This window comes from Mauremys mutica, chromosome 5 (assembly GCF_020497125.1).
Source record: "Mauremys mutica isolate MM-2020 ecotype Southern chromosome 5, ASM2049712v1, whole genome shotgun sequence".
NCBI lineage: Eukaryota > Metazoa > Chordata > Testudines > Geoemydidae > Mauremys > Mauremys mutica.
Genome location: NC_059076.1, coordinates 27,573,495 through 27,589,571, shown reverse-complemented (window position 1 = coordinate 27,589,571; position 16,077 = coordinate 27,573,495). Strand labels below are relative to the sequence as shown.

At 40.2% G+C, this 16,077-nt stretch overlaps 1 protein-coding gene and 1 long non-coding RNA gene across 13 annotated transcripts in view; one reads left to right on the top strand and one right to left on the bottom strand.

Moving 5' to 3' along the window:
* Nucleotides 1-16,077, bottom strand: part of GRID2 (glutamate ionotropic receptor delta type subunit 2) — a 1,103,852-nt gene that overhangs the window by 926,848 nt on the left and 160,927 nt on the right. Inside the window, exon 1 of one of the 11 annotated variants that reach the window (XM_045017702.1) lies at nt 5,404-5,588. The exons of 9 other annotated variants lie outside the window; for them this stretch is intronic. The gene's annotated coding sequence lies outside the window, so the exon portion shown is untranslated. Of the gene's footprint in view, nt 1-5,403; nt 5,589-16,077 lie in introns of those variants that run through there. One more of the 11 variants, XM_045017701.1, reaches the window with a different exon arrangement.
* On the top strand, nt 5,717-15,876 carry LOC123370857. Of its 2 annotated transcripts, none has more exons than XR_006579594.1 (4): nt 5,717-5,775; nt 7,155-7,253; nt 13,722-13,819; nt 15,171-15,876. It is a non-coding gene; the product is annotated as an uncharacterized LOC123370857 (long non-coding RNA). The 2 variants fall into 2 exon arrangements; XR_006579595.1 differs by having other exon boundaries at nt 5,738-6,154.

Here is a 16,077-nt window from a genome sequence, read left to right as displayed (position 1 = left end):
CCCACTACAACTTGAGACCATTACTCCTTGTTCTGTCATCTGGTACCACTGAGAACAATCTGGATCCATCCTCCTTGGAACCCCCTTTCAGATAGCTGAAAGCAGCTATCAAATCCCCCTGCATTCTTCTCTTCTGCAGACTAAATAATCCTTCAGCCTCTCCTCATAAATCATGTGCTTCAGCCCCCTAATTATTTTTGTTGCCCTCCACTGGACTCCTTCCAATTTTTCCACATCCTTGTAGTGTGGAGCCCTAAATTGGACACAGTACTCCAGATGAGGCCTCACCAATGCCGATTCGAGGGGAATGAGCACATCCCTCAATCTGCTGGCAATGTTCCTGCTTATACAGCCCAAAATGCTGTTAGCCTTCTTAACAACAAGGGCACACTGTCAACTCATATCCACCTTCTCATCCACTGTAACCCCTAGGTCCTTTTCTGCAGAACTGCTGCCTAGCCATTCGGTCCCTAGTCTGTATCAGTGCATGGGATTCTTCCATCCTAAGTGAAGGACTCTGCACTTGTCCTTGTTGAACCTCATCAGATTTCTTTTGGCCCAATCCTCTAATTTGTCTAGGTCCCTCTGTATCTTATCCCTACCCTCCAGCATATCTACCACTTCTCCCAGTTTAGTGTCATCTGCAAAGTTGCTGAGGGTGCACTTCACACCATCCTCCAGATCATTAATGAGAAACCGGCCCCAGGACTGACCCTTGGGGCACTCCGCTTGATACCAGCTGCCAACTAGACATGGTGCCATTGATCACTAACCGTTGAGCCCGATGATCTAGGCAGCTTTCTATCCACCTTATAGTCCATTCTTCCAGCCCATACTTCTTTAACTTGCTGGCAAGAATACTGTGGGAGACCATAACAAAAGCTTTGCTAAAGTCAAGGAATAACTTGTCCACTGCTTTCCCCTCATCCACAGAGCCAGTTATCTCCTCATATTGAGGCCAGGGTTGTCTTATCCTTAGCCAATGGCAATATTTAATTGTAAATCAAGCTTACAGGTGGAGTAGGCCTTGGGCAGGGTATCTGTAGATCCTACCCCATCCCCTACCACTGCAAGATTTATCATTATTATATATTTTCTAGTGTTTTGTCTTGTGGCACTATGACCCAAACAGATTACATTGGGAGTCTATTCTGTAGTCTAATGGAGGCTGTGTATTGGGGAAATCACCACCAGGGAAGCACCCCCTTATTTCATGATGCAACATTGCAGAGGTTCTTACAAACTAACACTTCCTATTGTCTGCCATTCTGGTTCTGCCACAGACTGCAACTGCTACGGCCCAGCACTCTGGTCAGGTTCCCTTTCAAGGTCAGTCTCATGAGCGGGGGGCTGAGGGTGGGGGACACTTCTGCATGTGTTACAAAAGTTCAACTAAAGGTCCCAAACTGAATCCATCTAAAAGTTTCTTTGGACCTTGCTGGGCTACTCTTCAGCCTTCCTTTGGAGTTCAGTTCTCCGCCCCCCTGGGCTGGCTTTCAGTTTTTACCTGCTCTGTTACAGAGTACTGACTCCAACTGCTTTCCCTAGAATCTCTCTCAGTCTACTCCTCACTAGAGTTCCCTGCTTTTTGCCCCTGTTCCCAGGCTCTAGTGTTCTTTGTTTTTCGAACTGAGCACTGCCTCCCAGAACTTTCTCCATAGAAGCCCTTTTTCCTAGCAGGTTCCCACAGCCTCCCATCCCTTGCAGGCCCTACCTCAGGGCCTCCCACAGTAGCCTAACCTGCTTCCTGCAGCTATTCTCCTGCGTTCACTCAGCTTCCCCCCCACCTTAAATAAATACAAGGCCAGGTGCTGATCTGGCTAATATTACCCCCTCAGGCTGTGAAACAGCTTATTATGGCATAGGTGGGGCTAGCCCCCATTCCCCTTAAAAGAGCCAGGCACCTTGTGACACATGATTACAAACTTTTTCTGGATATTCATCTTACATTTATCCTCTCAATTTTATCCCATTTCTTCTACTTACACTACTTTTCATGATACTGAATAAATGGTTCTCCAGCTTTTCTAATCCATACATAATTTCAAAGCGGAATCCTTTTATGAAACATCTCTCCCACTTGGGTCCAAACCCTGACTGCTTGTTTTGTAAAATATTTCAGGAGGGGATCTGAAGAACTCAATGAAAGGTCACAGCTTGAGAAATACTGCCAAATATTTTCTCTCCTTCCTTAGTGTCTAAGCCTCTTACACATGCAAAATGTAATAATGCAATTCCCAAAGATTTATGCTTTGCACATATCTGAAGAGAAAAATTAAGTCTAGGCTCCAAATTTGCCCCTTTCACAACTCCACTGCAGTCAATGAAATGATGTCACAGATCAGGCACTTTTGTCCAAGGCCCTCTTACATTTTTTCAAAGTAGACTGTCTGAAATTTTATGATTTTTGTTCTTCTAAATTTCATTTCTAACCCTCACTGGACTAACCACTTTAATTCATCTCTTAAAAGGAGGCAGAACTGTATTTTTAGTGTATGACTTATGATATAGAATGGTGAAAGCACACAGTTTATTTTAATTTGCTTATGTAATAGTCTACCTCGTTCAATAATAATAAACCTTGCTCATAGGCCCTTTCCCCCCCCTCAGGTACAGAATGGATGGAAAGGTTTGGTGTAAACAAAAGATCTGCATAGTTTTCAAATGCCAGCAAAGGCTGAAATTCTTTTTAAAAGTCCTGGAAAAAGCTTCTGAAGAAAGGGGATTATGTTAAACTACTACATGTGAGTACTTGCACTCCATCTGGTATAGTTTGTATAGAAAGGGACACTTTTTTAAAACAACAACAGGAGGAACTCAATTCCCCAAACCCCTCACCAGAGCTCTGGCACAAAGACTGAAGAAGTCAGTCAAGATGCTGACAATTCCTTTTAACTCTGGTGACAAACACAGTATCATCTACTGCAGCGATGAGAGAATATTAGTGATGAGTTAATGCAATGCACTTGATATACTGTATTTTGTGTGTCATGGGACATTGCTTACTTAACATAACAGGGGGAATAAGGTTCTCAAGAGCACAGACACAAAAGCAATTAAATAAGCAAGATGAGAATCTGACCATGCTGTTTACAACCAGGAACATACAGGCAATTACTTTCCATAAAATGTGATCTGATAACATTTGAATTTAAACTGTGTACCCATCCAACTAATCTTATAGTGGTTTAATTTTCTAGGAATCGTGTCTCAGGCAAGAAGTGTGTGGTCTAGAAAGGAAAACATTTTAAGTGTTCTAAAGGGACATAATACTGCTGTTTATCTTTTACATGCGTCTGAAACATTGGCTTCTCCTTAGGATGAGAATTTTGCTCATGTAATCATGGAAAAGAAACAATATAATTATTTATGGAACCACAGCTCACCAACACAGTAAGAGTTTTGAATGTTGTGCATCAAACACTCATAGCAAACTGTTTGCCAGTGTAATAAAACAAACATTTAAAGTTGTCAAGTAAGTTCAGAAAACAAATGTATTCAAGAAAATTGCAAATATGGTGAGGGCTGTAAAAAGACTGACCAACAAGCTATTCTCCCATCTGGTACTTATAGGGTCATTCATTATGCAGCATACAGGAGAGCTCCTAAATAGAGGATTACAATTGGATGTAATAAAAAGTGTGACACCCAGCAGTTCTCAAGACACTGAGGTCTATTCATTGGCCCCAATCACCAGACATGAGTCAGGGAATGGGATCCTCACTCACATCAGGAGTCAGTATCCTTGATTTAGTGACTATTGTGACACCAAGTAAATTAAAATATAAGATCCCATTGAGAAACAAGTGTTCCATGAAGCATAAAAAAAATATGCACGTTCTGTGGTGCAGTATATGCTCCTTGGGAAGACGTATGAATTCTGCCGCAGTGATTGATGCTGCAAGTCATGCAGTTGTCATTGCAAGGGGAAACTTGTTCAGGACATGCTGCTTCAAAATCTGTTTTAACTGAGCTTAAATATAGAGCACAGCTATCAGAAAGCAATGATGCATTTGAAATATGTAACATCTGGCTCGGAGGATGCTTTTACAGTAGGTGGGTCAAAGACAGACTTGTCAACCATCTTGGCTACAGATGTGAGCCATTACAATACAATCCACATAGGACCAAAATAAGTAGTGCTGACCATCCCAAGATTTTATATGGAAAACTAGCTATCAAGGGCCCTGATCCCATAAGCCGCTCTGCACAGGCACATCGGTGCAGGGACCAGTTAGTTTCAATCAGGAGCGGCTCTAGAAATTCCGCCGCCCCAAGCAGGGCGCCGCGCCGCTCGCGCCGCCCTTCCCCGGTCCCGCGGCCGGGGCAGAAATGCCTGCGGACGGTCCCGTGGTCCCTGCGGCAGGTCCGCTCGTCCCGGGGCTCCGGTGGACCTCCCGCAGGCATGACTGCAGAAGGTCCGCCGGAGCCAAATGCCGCCCTGCCAGGACAATGCCGCCCCATGCGCCTGCTTGGCGTGCTGGGGTCTGGAGCCGGCCCTGGTTTCAATGAGACTTCACCCAGGCACCAGGATCTGCCCATAAGAAGCAACCTGCTTGATTGGGGCCTTGGTTTGAAACAAGTATTGTACCACCAATATTTTGCCCTCTAATAATGACTTAATTGTTGATTTAACAAATTAGAATGACATGAGGATGTGTCAAACATCACCCACAAGTATTAGTTCAGTCCACAACTAAGTTTGATGCTTTTTCTATTGACACTTACACTCTCACCTGCACCCAGTTTGTTATCTCCTCAAGGCAGAGTGTCTGTCTCTGTTGCCTCCTGAACCAACTCCTTGTAATTGAGCATGTCCCAAAGGTAACCCAAACAGACCCTTATGGCCCCTATTTTGACCAGCCAAGGATGCTGTCCAGCCTTAGTCACTTGCCTGTCCCCTTTCTCTCAGAAACAAGCTGTTGTTTCTCTCATGAGAATATTTGGGAAATTATCACACTCAAAAATTGCAAAGCCGCTATCCTATCCCCTTTGTCTTTTTAAAGCCTAACTTTGCCTTATTGCTTACAAATTACTGCCATCAGTTAGCATGTTGACCACCTGTGATTCCTGATTTTTAAACACTAAGACTGTTGAGACTACTAACTTGCACACTCACAGCTGTCCGTTACCTTGTCCTTCCCTCCCCTCTTCTTCACATTTATATCCTTTTGTGTATTTTCTAATTTATAGATAGCAAAATACTTGGGCTGTCTGTGTTTACTACATCAAAAGTAAAAATCATTCGGTGACAAATAAGGTAATATAATGTTAATCACTTATCTACACAATATGAATATAAATATTATACAAGAAAATTGATGGCCATGAAATCTCTCATCTGCAAAATCGACAAAACACTAAATAGCTATAATCCAAGAAAGCATACCCTCTTTCTCTCACCATCACTTACGGTTGTTTGTTTGCAGCACCAGAACTTGTACGCCAGTATTTTCAGTCAGACCTTCCTGTCAGAACCACTCTAGTATATTTCTACAATGGGATGACAGAAGCTAAGGGTCATACTGATTCACTCTGAGAAACTGGCACAACTCTAGCCCATTCCAAAGCAAGCACCACAAAAACCTCAGCTGCAGTTTCAATCAACATTCCTGTCACTGAGTGACTTCCATTCTAGAATGATCCATTCACAAGTACAGAGAATGCGCCCTGAGGAGTCACCATGGTGACAGATCACCTCTAGAATGTTTCAATAGTCCAGTCAGGAAATCTTGTTTCTCAGTTGACTTGTGGCAGAAGTACAATAGTTCCCAGGTCCTTGAGTCACATCCTTTTAGTAATTTAGGTCTCCTTTGTGTAGAAGTACTTGTAAAATGCCACTCCAAAAATATTTGTAATATTTTAACAGTCTTAATATTTAATATGTATCACCCTACTCCATCAGTTCTTGTCATTGGTCAAGGAAAGCCTGATATAAAAACCAGATAAAGGTCTAAACCATCATTCAGCCTCATCTTATAGTCTAATAGTGGAAATAAGATAAATTATAACTGCCAAGATCATCACTTTTCAGAGCATAGTAAATAAGGATAAAAGCAAGTTACTGTAGGTGTCCAGCCTCCAGAAAATCTTATTTCCCCCGCTCCTCTCAGTCCAGAATACCTCTGATTCTTCTAGATGAAACCCAGTTTAAGTAAGTTACTTGACATAGCAGCTGCGACACTGTGGTGGCCCTTCAATCTTTGCAATAAAAAGATAATTTAGAAAAAATATAAAATGTCACATCTCAGAAACATCTGGAATTATAGCGACTACACTAGCCACAGAGGGCCAGATTGTTTTCGATGGAAATCACCTGTGATTGCCAATGTACAAGTGATTGATACCAACATTGGGACTGCTTGGAGTAACTACTAACTTCTGCAATCACAGCTGCCTCTACCTTACTCTCATGCCCCCTTATCATCTTTACCTGCTGCATATTGTCTAAATCCTAGACACACCTTTCCCAGAGATATCTTCCTCTCATTTAGTAGGTCCTTTTTCCACAAGTAGTCTCATTAACTTAAATGGAAAACAAATCAATTTTTAAATGCACAGACTTCAGTACTGTGTGAACCAGAGTTCATTTAGCCTTTATGCTGAAAATGTTTTTTCCGTCATGTCCCTGCAGAAACACAAATTGTATGAACTAAAAAAAAAAATGAGATGTTAAGGCTGCCCAGTAAACTGCTGAGCCACCCTTGGTTGGACGTTACTACAGAAATGCAGAGCCATTTTATCATAAAGGAGGAAATATAAAAATGGAAGAGACTTGTCCTGCAGAGACCCTCATATGTGCCCTTTAGTATCCGTGTGTCTGCCACATAAAATGAAGAATACAGTGATGGATGGCAGTATGAAACCTTAAGATAAAAGTGTCATTGGGTGCGAGGCCTTGTGTACACTAGGGAGATTTTTAAATGTTCCCTTCCATTGCTGCAACATTAACACTCTTTTGTAGAAAAGGCTCTTGCAGCAACAACAGTTTTTAAACACTACATTCAGACCTGTTCAGAGCTCAAAATGGCATTAGAAAGACCTTCAGTGTGGACTCCCAATGTTACTCTCACCAGTGAAGCTTCACCCAACACAAGTAATGGGAATATTTGTTAAAATTAAAATGGCTTTAATATCTGCTTCCATCTTAACAGATGCCCGATGAACAGGTTGATAAACATCTGCCTGAGCAGGGACTGCTTCAACAGAGAAGAGAGGTTGCTGCTGTGAGAGCCCGCCGCTTCAGAATACATGTATGCTCCATGGTCCCCCATTTTCTCTCAAACATTTGGGGAGGGTACAGGATAAGAGGTGGACAGGTTTATTTGTGAATATGATATAATTAAGCGATAGGTTGCATTATGGTTGTATGGAAAGGTGTCACTTGATTTAAGAGGCTCAATATAACTTGATTATTGGTAGTCTCAACTCCTGGAAAGGGCATGCAGATCTTGGGATGGACACTTCTAGTATTTATGTTTTAGCAATCTCAATTGTTTAATTACATACATCTATGCCAAATTGCAAGCATTTTTGTTATAGTTCTATTGGGGGGGAAAAAGTGCGATTAGAAACAAACCCAAAAAAAACCTCATTTCTCATAATTTTCCCTACTTCAATAATGGCTGGAGGAAATTTGCTCAGACGTTTACAAAAATTAAAATCTTCAGACAGATACATCCTGGGTAAATTTTACTTCAAGTGATGAATGTTCTGAAAGACTATACATGTATGAAAAATGGGGGTTACAATGTGAAGTATTTTGCAGTTTTACAGTGGTTGCTATTGGCAACTGTTATATTCTACGCTTTGTATTAATCTGGTCTATTTTAGCTTTAGCTATCTCTCTCTCTATTAACTTTTGCATTAGAATCTTTACTTGCCTTAAAACCACACACACACACACACACACACACACACACACCTTGATATTAAAACTTCTTCTATCCTTGGCACAAATTCTGCCCCCCCCTCCTTTTTTTTGGTTATTTCAACAGTATACTAAAGTCCAAACAAAATAGTTTTCAAAGGTGTTTCAGTGCCAAGTGTTTCTGATCAGATGTCTTCTAGCTGAACAACCTCTACTCCATACCCTCTTCAGCATCTCTCCCCCCCCATATCAAATTTAACATGTTAATTACTATCCATGACATTCTGAACATTTTAGGCCCCAATTATCTCAAAGACCATCTATCTCTGATACACCACAGCATCTTCTTGCTTTAGAAAAAAATTCTGATCTGTTTCAAAGCTGGAAGTACAAGGGTTATAGTATTCTCAGGGATAGGTCCAACCACAAATCAGTTTGGTCCAGGACACTTCTTGCAATGTGTAATAGGCATTTATTTAAGACCTTTCCTTAACTGCACACATTATCTATTTGAATAACTTTAGCTTTTGGTATTCTAGCTGGTAGCCCACTGGCTTGATAGCCAAAGGGGATAGGAGGAAGAGATGGAGTATCATACACATTCACTATTCGTGAGGTGGGTAGGAAAATGTGTCATTTATTTTATAAAAATTGCAGATGCATCAGAGCGTCATTCAACTCACTCCTAAATAAAATTCTTCTCTCCACTTTGCTAATAAACATGGCATTTGTCATGTGCAGTGGTTGGCATGGAAAGCAAAATAAAACCAGTGGTGTTTATCTACACATTCACCACACCTATCCCGCAAGCGCTTTCCCTTTGTCAGTCCACCATCCCTTCTTCCAAGGAGTTTCCCTCCTTTTCAGCTTCTCCAACAGCTCCATCTCTGTGCATGCACACTCTTTCCTCACTGCCCATTCATCCCTAAGCTTTCATTTGATCAGTTTAGCACATGCTAAACCACAATTGCTTTGTCTAGACAAGGCTTTGGTGTCTTCTGTCCCTGCCATAGTTGCTTAGATCTTGATATCTGAGGTTTTCCCTTTCACAGAGACTCACTTAGAGACAGAGTAAACAAAAAATAATGGGATGGAAAATAAAGTTAACCCGCTAAGGAAAAAAACAAACCAAACCAAACAACACTGGGCTTGAGTCGTCTTTTCCTTTGTTATTATTTATAACTTTTTTACTGGTGACCCCTTCTACATAGCAATTCTCTGAGTGCTACCCCCCCCCTTAAATATATAAAGTTTTAAATTTATAACGCCATTATAAATGGTGGAGGCAAAGTGGGGTTTGGGGTGGAGGTTGACAGCCCCCCTATTTAAGAACCTCATGACACCCTGAGGGGTCCCAACCCCCAGTTTGAGAACCCTTGCTTTATAACTATAATAAAGGCCTAAAAGATTTTTGACAAAAAGGTTGTTTTCTCTTCATAGTTTTTTGCCTTTACATTATAAATCTGAGTCATGTCTATCCTAGAAGACTATGGCCACTGGAGGACTAATGAGAGCATGAATTCACACAAAGTAAGAGATTTAAAGAAGATGATGATATTTAGAGGTAGACTAAAAACCTTGTTAAAATCGCTTTATCTCCAATGCCTTTTCCCCCCAATTGTTCATTAGGAAGTCCATATGTCAGATTCAACACCCATGTCATTCAATTAAAAATTGCAGCAGCACACAATGCTCAAATCTTGAGCTCCCCCAAAAAAATCTCTTCCTGGGGGGAAAAAAATCCATCATCATTGACAATTCTGGCATTTCTAAATTAAGAACAAAAATGGGTGGGGGGACTCTTTAAAAAAAAAGTCTTTAAGTAAAGAAAAGTTTACACTAGAGAAATCAGGAAAAAGTTTCTAATTCTGGGAACAATTAGACTGTCAGCTTCTCAACCAAGGAAGAGATGGAAATCCAGTCACTGAATTGGGCTGGACAGGTACTGGAGGATGTACTTTAGAGAACAATTATGCATTTCAAGGGACATAGACAGACTACATAAGTGAATATTTTTTTCCCATTTCTAGTTTTTGTTATGAAAAAACAATGCATACCCAAATTAGCTTAATGTTTCAGTTAAAATAATCATGTATGAAAGTTACTAACTTCAACATTAAAAAAAATGGAGGTCAAAAATTAGATATCTAAATGCTCACTTTGGTTCCTAGGTAGGTGACCTGATTTTCAAAAGTGGTCAGCAGCCAAGTCTATGGGAGTCTACTTATTAGTTTCAAGGGGAGTTAGATTATGTTCTTGGAGTTCTCACTACTAAAATCTTTTTTCCTTCCTCATCAGTCTGCTTTTGATCCTAGATTCATGCACAGTGCAGGTTGCAGTTTTTGGTTTGCAACATGATATTTCCCTTTGAGGTTCCATATGCCACAAACACTTCTACATCTTCAGCATCTATTAACAATTCATGCAGGAACAAACTGCTCATTAGAAGAGAAGGCTTATATTGACAGACAAATGTCATACCAATTAGTAATGATGAGGAAGGAACTACAGAAAACACCTTTGTGGTTTAACTATTACACCATGCTGGATGATTAAAAACCATTTTTGTGGAACTGCATAGAGAAATTATGACTGAATTAGTACACAGCTTCCATTCTCCCAAACATGCGCACCAACATCTGACAAGACTGCTCACTTGCAATTTCCCCATCCATCCTCAATACCACAGAAAGATCTAAGCACTCCCCTCCTTCTTTCCTGAAGCCTCTCTAGTGCCATCCACCACCCATTGCATCCTGCTCGTCATTGGGTGATTACTAAATGGATATGAGCTCCCAGCCAACATATCTATCCCATATTGGCTTTGGCTTGGCTCTCAGATCCAGAACCAGCTGTGAGGAGTTAAGATCCCTAAGGAATACATGCTGGAACTGAGGAGCATTTCAAGCAGAGAGGTGGAAAGGGGAAAAATGACTCCAGGCAAGGAACTAACCCAACCAGAAGCTGTTGAAAACTTTTAGTTCAATACAACTTGTTCCCAGTAAAAAACACCCAAAACCTGAAACAACATGTTCCCAGGTATAACCACTTAGAAATTGTTCATTTGTCTAGAAGGAACTAAGGCAAGTTAGTAATCAAGTGTTCAAACAAACAAACCAAAATGCATCACTACCTATATGAAACAGAATTTAAGATTATTAAAATCACAGACTTCTGAAATTCTAGTTGGTTTTTCATTGTTTATGCAATTTGTTTACTTTGTTTGCATTTCTAAAAGTTTGAGCCATGAAAACAAAATAATCAGCTTCATGCACTAGCACAAAGCTGCAATATCTGGATTACCAACACTACAGGGGAATGTTTAAGAAACTGAACTGTTCTGTCTGTTTTCTTAAAAAAAAATTATTCAGATGTTTATTGGTTTAAGGCTTTTAAATACGTTTTTACACATCACAACTTACATTTTAAGACAAGTTTGACTTGACGGTGTCTCTTTAATGGTATTTTCCTACCAATATATTTCATCCAAATTTGCTTGAGCATTGAATTTATCTTTTAACTTTCTCTTTTGTGATTCTTCCCCCTCCCCTACTCCACACGCATTTTTCCCACTCTGTGGTATGGAGACTGAGCAGTGGATTGTTATAGAGTAGCAGCATGTTGGCAGCAGGCCGAGGTACTAACGTGTCACCAAGATATTGAACACAAAAATAAGATTAAAAATGGAAGCAGTGAGGTTTCTTTGTTAGCTTTTTGTTGTTGAATAGTGCTAGTTGTCAGGGAGGCTTAGCTGTATAAAGTGGCTTAGATAATTTGTTGTCATGAAAGAAACAACACCAACCGTGCACAACATAGTTGGATGATACAGGTTTTGAATAGCAGAGACCATATTGGTCACATTCTAGTTAAACACAGTTTTGTCTCCTTTAATGGGACTAGGGATGTGCCCTCAGTTCCCAGAGAGAGTGTTACATTCTTATCCAATTTACAGCCTGATTTAAATCAATCGGCATAAGTCAGGAAAGAATCTGGTTTGAGTACTTCAGCATAAACAATCCAGTAAGAGCCATATTCTGTTTTTGGAGATATGCACACAACTCCTGCTGATCATCCTTGCACACGCGAAGGCAAAATGTGGTAAAAATGCCTCCTCTTTGGATTATGGAAACATCTGACTGAAGTTATTGTTCAGTCCAAGATACAATAGCAGTAAAATAGTGTCTAATTATTCCTTTCCCATTTTATATGTTGCAACACAGTGTCAATTTGATCAGTGACAACACGCCTATATTTCTTTTACATGTTTCTAGAACATGCATTGTTTTTGCAGAATCACAACCATTTTGCTTGTATGAAATAAATTTCTATGCCCTGTTTGCAGAAAGTATTCAGATCCAATTATGTAATCTCTTTGTAGACCCATTCATTTGAAAAGAAACACCCACTAAGACCCATTAAGTACCTTAATGCTGACTTCTGGCCTCCTTTTATCTGTCCCTCATTAATAGGACCTCCTGCCAGCCACTGCGGAGCATCTATGAACCAGATTTATATTAGTGCAGTTCTGGATCCAGAGTGGTAATCATTTCCCTCTTCCTGCTTTTACTACTAGTGGCCTATACGCAAACCTTAAGAGATGCTCCTTTGAGAACTACTCAGAGTTTGTGAATGAATAGCAATTGTCTCATTCACAGTTCAGTACCATGTCATAGTATAGCTCTGCGGATGATCAAGACAACTAGTTAAGGCTCCAGGCAACTGCAGAGGGGCAACTAAGTGGTGATACACAATCTCCCTAAATTAGTTTCATATTTCTGTTCATGAAGTTAAACGATATGATTCTGCCAGAAATGTAACAGATAGGTAGCAGGCCTGGTCTAACTATTTCAATTGTAACTCTTCTTTATTTGAATTTTCTCAGAACCTAGAACATACCAAAGCAGAGTACATATGCAATAAGGCAGTATTGTGACCCCCTCACTTTTAAAGAGGCTAAGCCACCCCAAGATGTTTTTGTTGTAATTCTTTTTTAAGTCAATCACTACAAGTAAATATAATCACAAAAACTGTCAAGACCCACAAAAAGCCACATGATGCCATAATTCAGACCACAATGCAGAAAGTCAGCTAGCTATCCAGCTGTGACTAAATCATATGACATATTTTATCCCTTATTTTGACTTCCTCCCTTCCTCTGACATCAGCATTTTCTCCATGGCTTTACCATTTCCATGTACTTTTTAGCAATCTTATTAAAAAAAACAAAACATGTTGGGACAGTATGTTTGGGCGATTAAGGAAAATATCCTATTTTTACACTGATTGCTCTAATGCCCGTAACTGATATACAAAGTTCAGGTCAGATAATCAAAGAGAACCAATGGCTTCACTATTCTCTCATTCTTAGGAATAAAAACAGAATTGCCTGTAACAGCGTTGGGAATTCACAGAGAAAGATGGCCATGGTTCTCTGCTTTTCAGTTAGGAAGAAAGCCAGTCAGTGGTAAACAAAGTAGTGAAATTCCTGTCCTTGTCTCAGATGGTTCATACAAATACACTGACCTTTTCTAATAGGTAGAAATGAAGCAGTTATTTCAAAACACACTTTCATCTCGATTGTCACTAACAAGAGTAACTTCCTTCTCTTATGCCACCACAAGTCCCAGCTTTCCAGAACTCTGCACATGGAGAATACTTCTGTTTACCTTCACACAAAGGCAGAACATAACTACATCACTGCTCTTCTTAAAGAGCATCACTGGCTCCCTGTTTATTCTGGATTGAATTGAAAACTGCCCTCCTGGCTTTTATAATTATGATGCTCTCTTGATTTCGCTCAGCCATTCCCCCCTTGTCTAACACTGGTCACATTTCTGTCATGCCCCCACAGTCACCAGTGAGCATAACATACAGCTGCAGAGCAGGATCATTCAATGGTAGAGGGAAAGCACACAGCTGCAGAAGGATAACAGCAAGGTATTAGAAAAGGTAAGCCTGGCATGACTGCCCCGTATTGTGTCTCTATTGCTTGGTCTCCTCCTGCACAGGGAAACATGTGCAACATCTAGGCCTAAATCAGTAGATTATTCTGTGATGATATTTGTATGAAAGATTCTGTACAAAATAAAAGGGTACTTGTATTCTCGGTCAGTTTGGCCCCACTCTATCTTCCAGGATTTTCTAAGGAAAGGCTCCACTTAGCAGCCAGACTTCCCACACATGCAGTATTCCCTATAAAGCCAGGAATTGAATGAGTCATTTCATTGGGCTCACATTACTTGATTGCTTCTAAGTTTCCTAATGATCTGTACACTGAAGGGAGAATCCAAACATCGTGAGGAGAATGGCAATGACATTGTGTTTTATGAGGCTATTCAAAAAGTCTCTCTGATTTATGTAGCTCAAAAGCTCCAAAGTCTTTGAGATTAGCTATACTGCCTGCTGCTATCTTTGTAATATTTGGGTTTCCCCTGCAGCCTTGCTTCATCAGTTTAATTAACCAACTAGCAACAGCTATATTTAAGACAGGTAGCATTGGCCTGATTGTTTTTCTGTATAATTTGGAACACTGGATGATAGAATGTTTAGTGGTAAAAACAGATTTTTCTCTCCCCCCCATTCCCCACTGAAGTTGGAGATGTCATCAGAGGGCTTGGGCAGGAGCCAAGAGTCTACCGCTGAGCTATCCCACAGAGGAAAATTTATTTTTTGCCCCTTTCAGTGTGAGGCAGTTTCTAGCCAATAAAATGTGTCATCTGAACCAGCACTTGGATCTTTGCCAGCATGATTGAGTTAAGAGATCCATCTGTGGTTGCTTAGGGTTTGTTTTCAGCTCCTTCTCTCAAGCCACCAAAAAAGCTCATGTGTATGTATACAGGTATACCCTCTTCCACTTTCTGGTAAAGGTGCACTTTACTTCAAAGCCAAACCATACAAGCTGGCAGTTTAAGAGAGGGGTTTTTTTTGGGTCTGTTTTTGGAACGTACGTGCTCCATGCTAAAGCTTTTATATTTTCTTTTATTTAAAAAAAACCAACAAAGCAGGTCTGCTTCAGTACTTCATAGGCAGAGAACATGTGGGCCTGAGAAATTCAATCTCTTGGGAAAAATTATAGTTTAGCCATTTAAACAGGGGAAAAAAACCTACCATGTCAGAGTGTAGGTCTTAGAAGAGCTGTGAACTTTTCCACTTTTTTCTTTGAAAACACTAAGTGTCAGAGACTTAGAGGTATGTAGGAGGAGAAAAAGATAATTTGCGTGAGCCATGCTAACCTCATGCATTTTGCAGATCTATGTCTGTACATCATTAGGCATTCATACCTAATCTATCTTGTTCTTAGCCCAGCATGGAGAAAACATTGGCATGTTCAAGGAAATTATCCTGACTAAAAGAACAGAGGCATCAGCAAAAGATTCCAACTTATACAGATATCTTCAATCAATCCTTTCCACAAATCATTGCAAAAAAGAATCAGAAGAATGCATTAATAAATTACTGGACTACACTGCACAAAGGGGTGAAGTACACATCCCAGGGCAGTCATAACTGTTGGCTATATCCCGTTCTGGACAGTTTCAAGGCCTTAGCCCTTTTTGAAGGAAAATAGTCTGACCTCCACATTGTAACTGTATATCCTGACTCAGTTGTATTTGTAATACTGGAAAGTCTTTACAGTGATACAGTGAAGACTTTACCACCTAGAGATGGCTCTCAGTCAGTACAGTAGTGAAATACAACTGAAAAAGCTATTTTTCTCATTTTCGCTGGAAGCCAATGAGTTTTAATAATTGTGAAATACCAAAATCAAGTACTAGGCATAACACTGATTACTTGTTTTTCAGGATAATTTAGCCTACTCAATTGTTTCATCCTAGCTTTTCAACGCTGGCAGTAGAGTAAAAGGAATCTATTTGGATAAAACAACAACAGAGTTGAACTGAACTTGTTTGCAGCATTGTTGTAGCCATCCTGGGACAAGCATATTGGTGGGACAAAATAATATATTTCATTAGTGAACGAGACAAGCTTTTGAACTACGCAGAACACTTCACAGTTCAAAAGCTTGTCATCTTTTGCCAACAAGACGGTCCAATAAAATGTATTCCCTCACCTACTTTGTCTCTCTCAACTGAACTCAAGAGTAACATTTTACTTCAAAAATGTTTGGTTAACAGTTTTAGTCCCCTCATAATTTTTTTCAAATTTCTCACACCACTACAATTCTAACAAGGACTAGATGTGGCAAC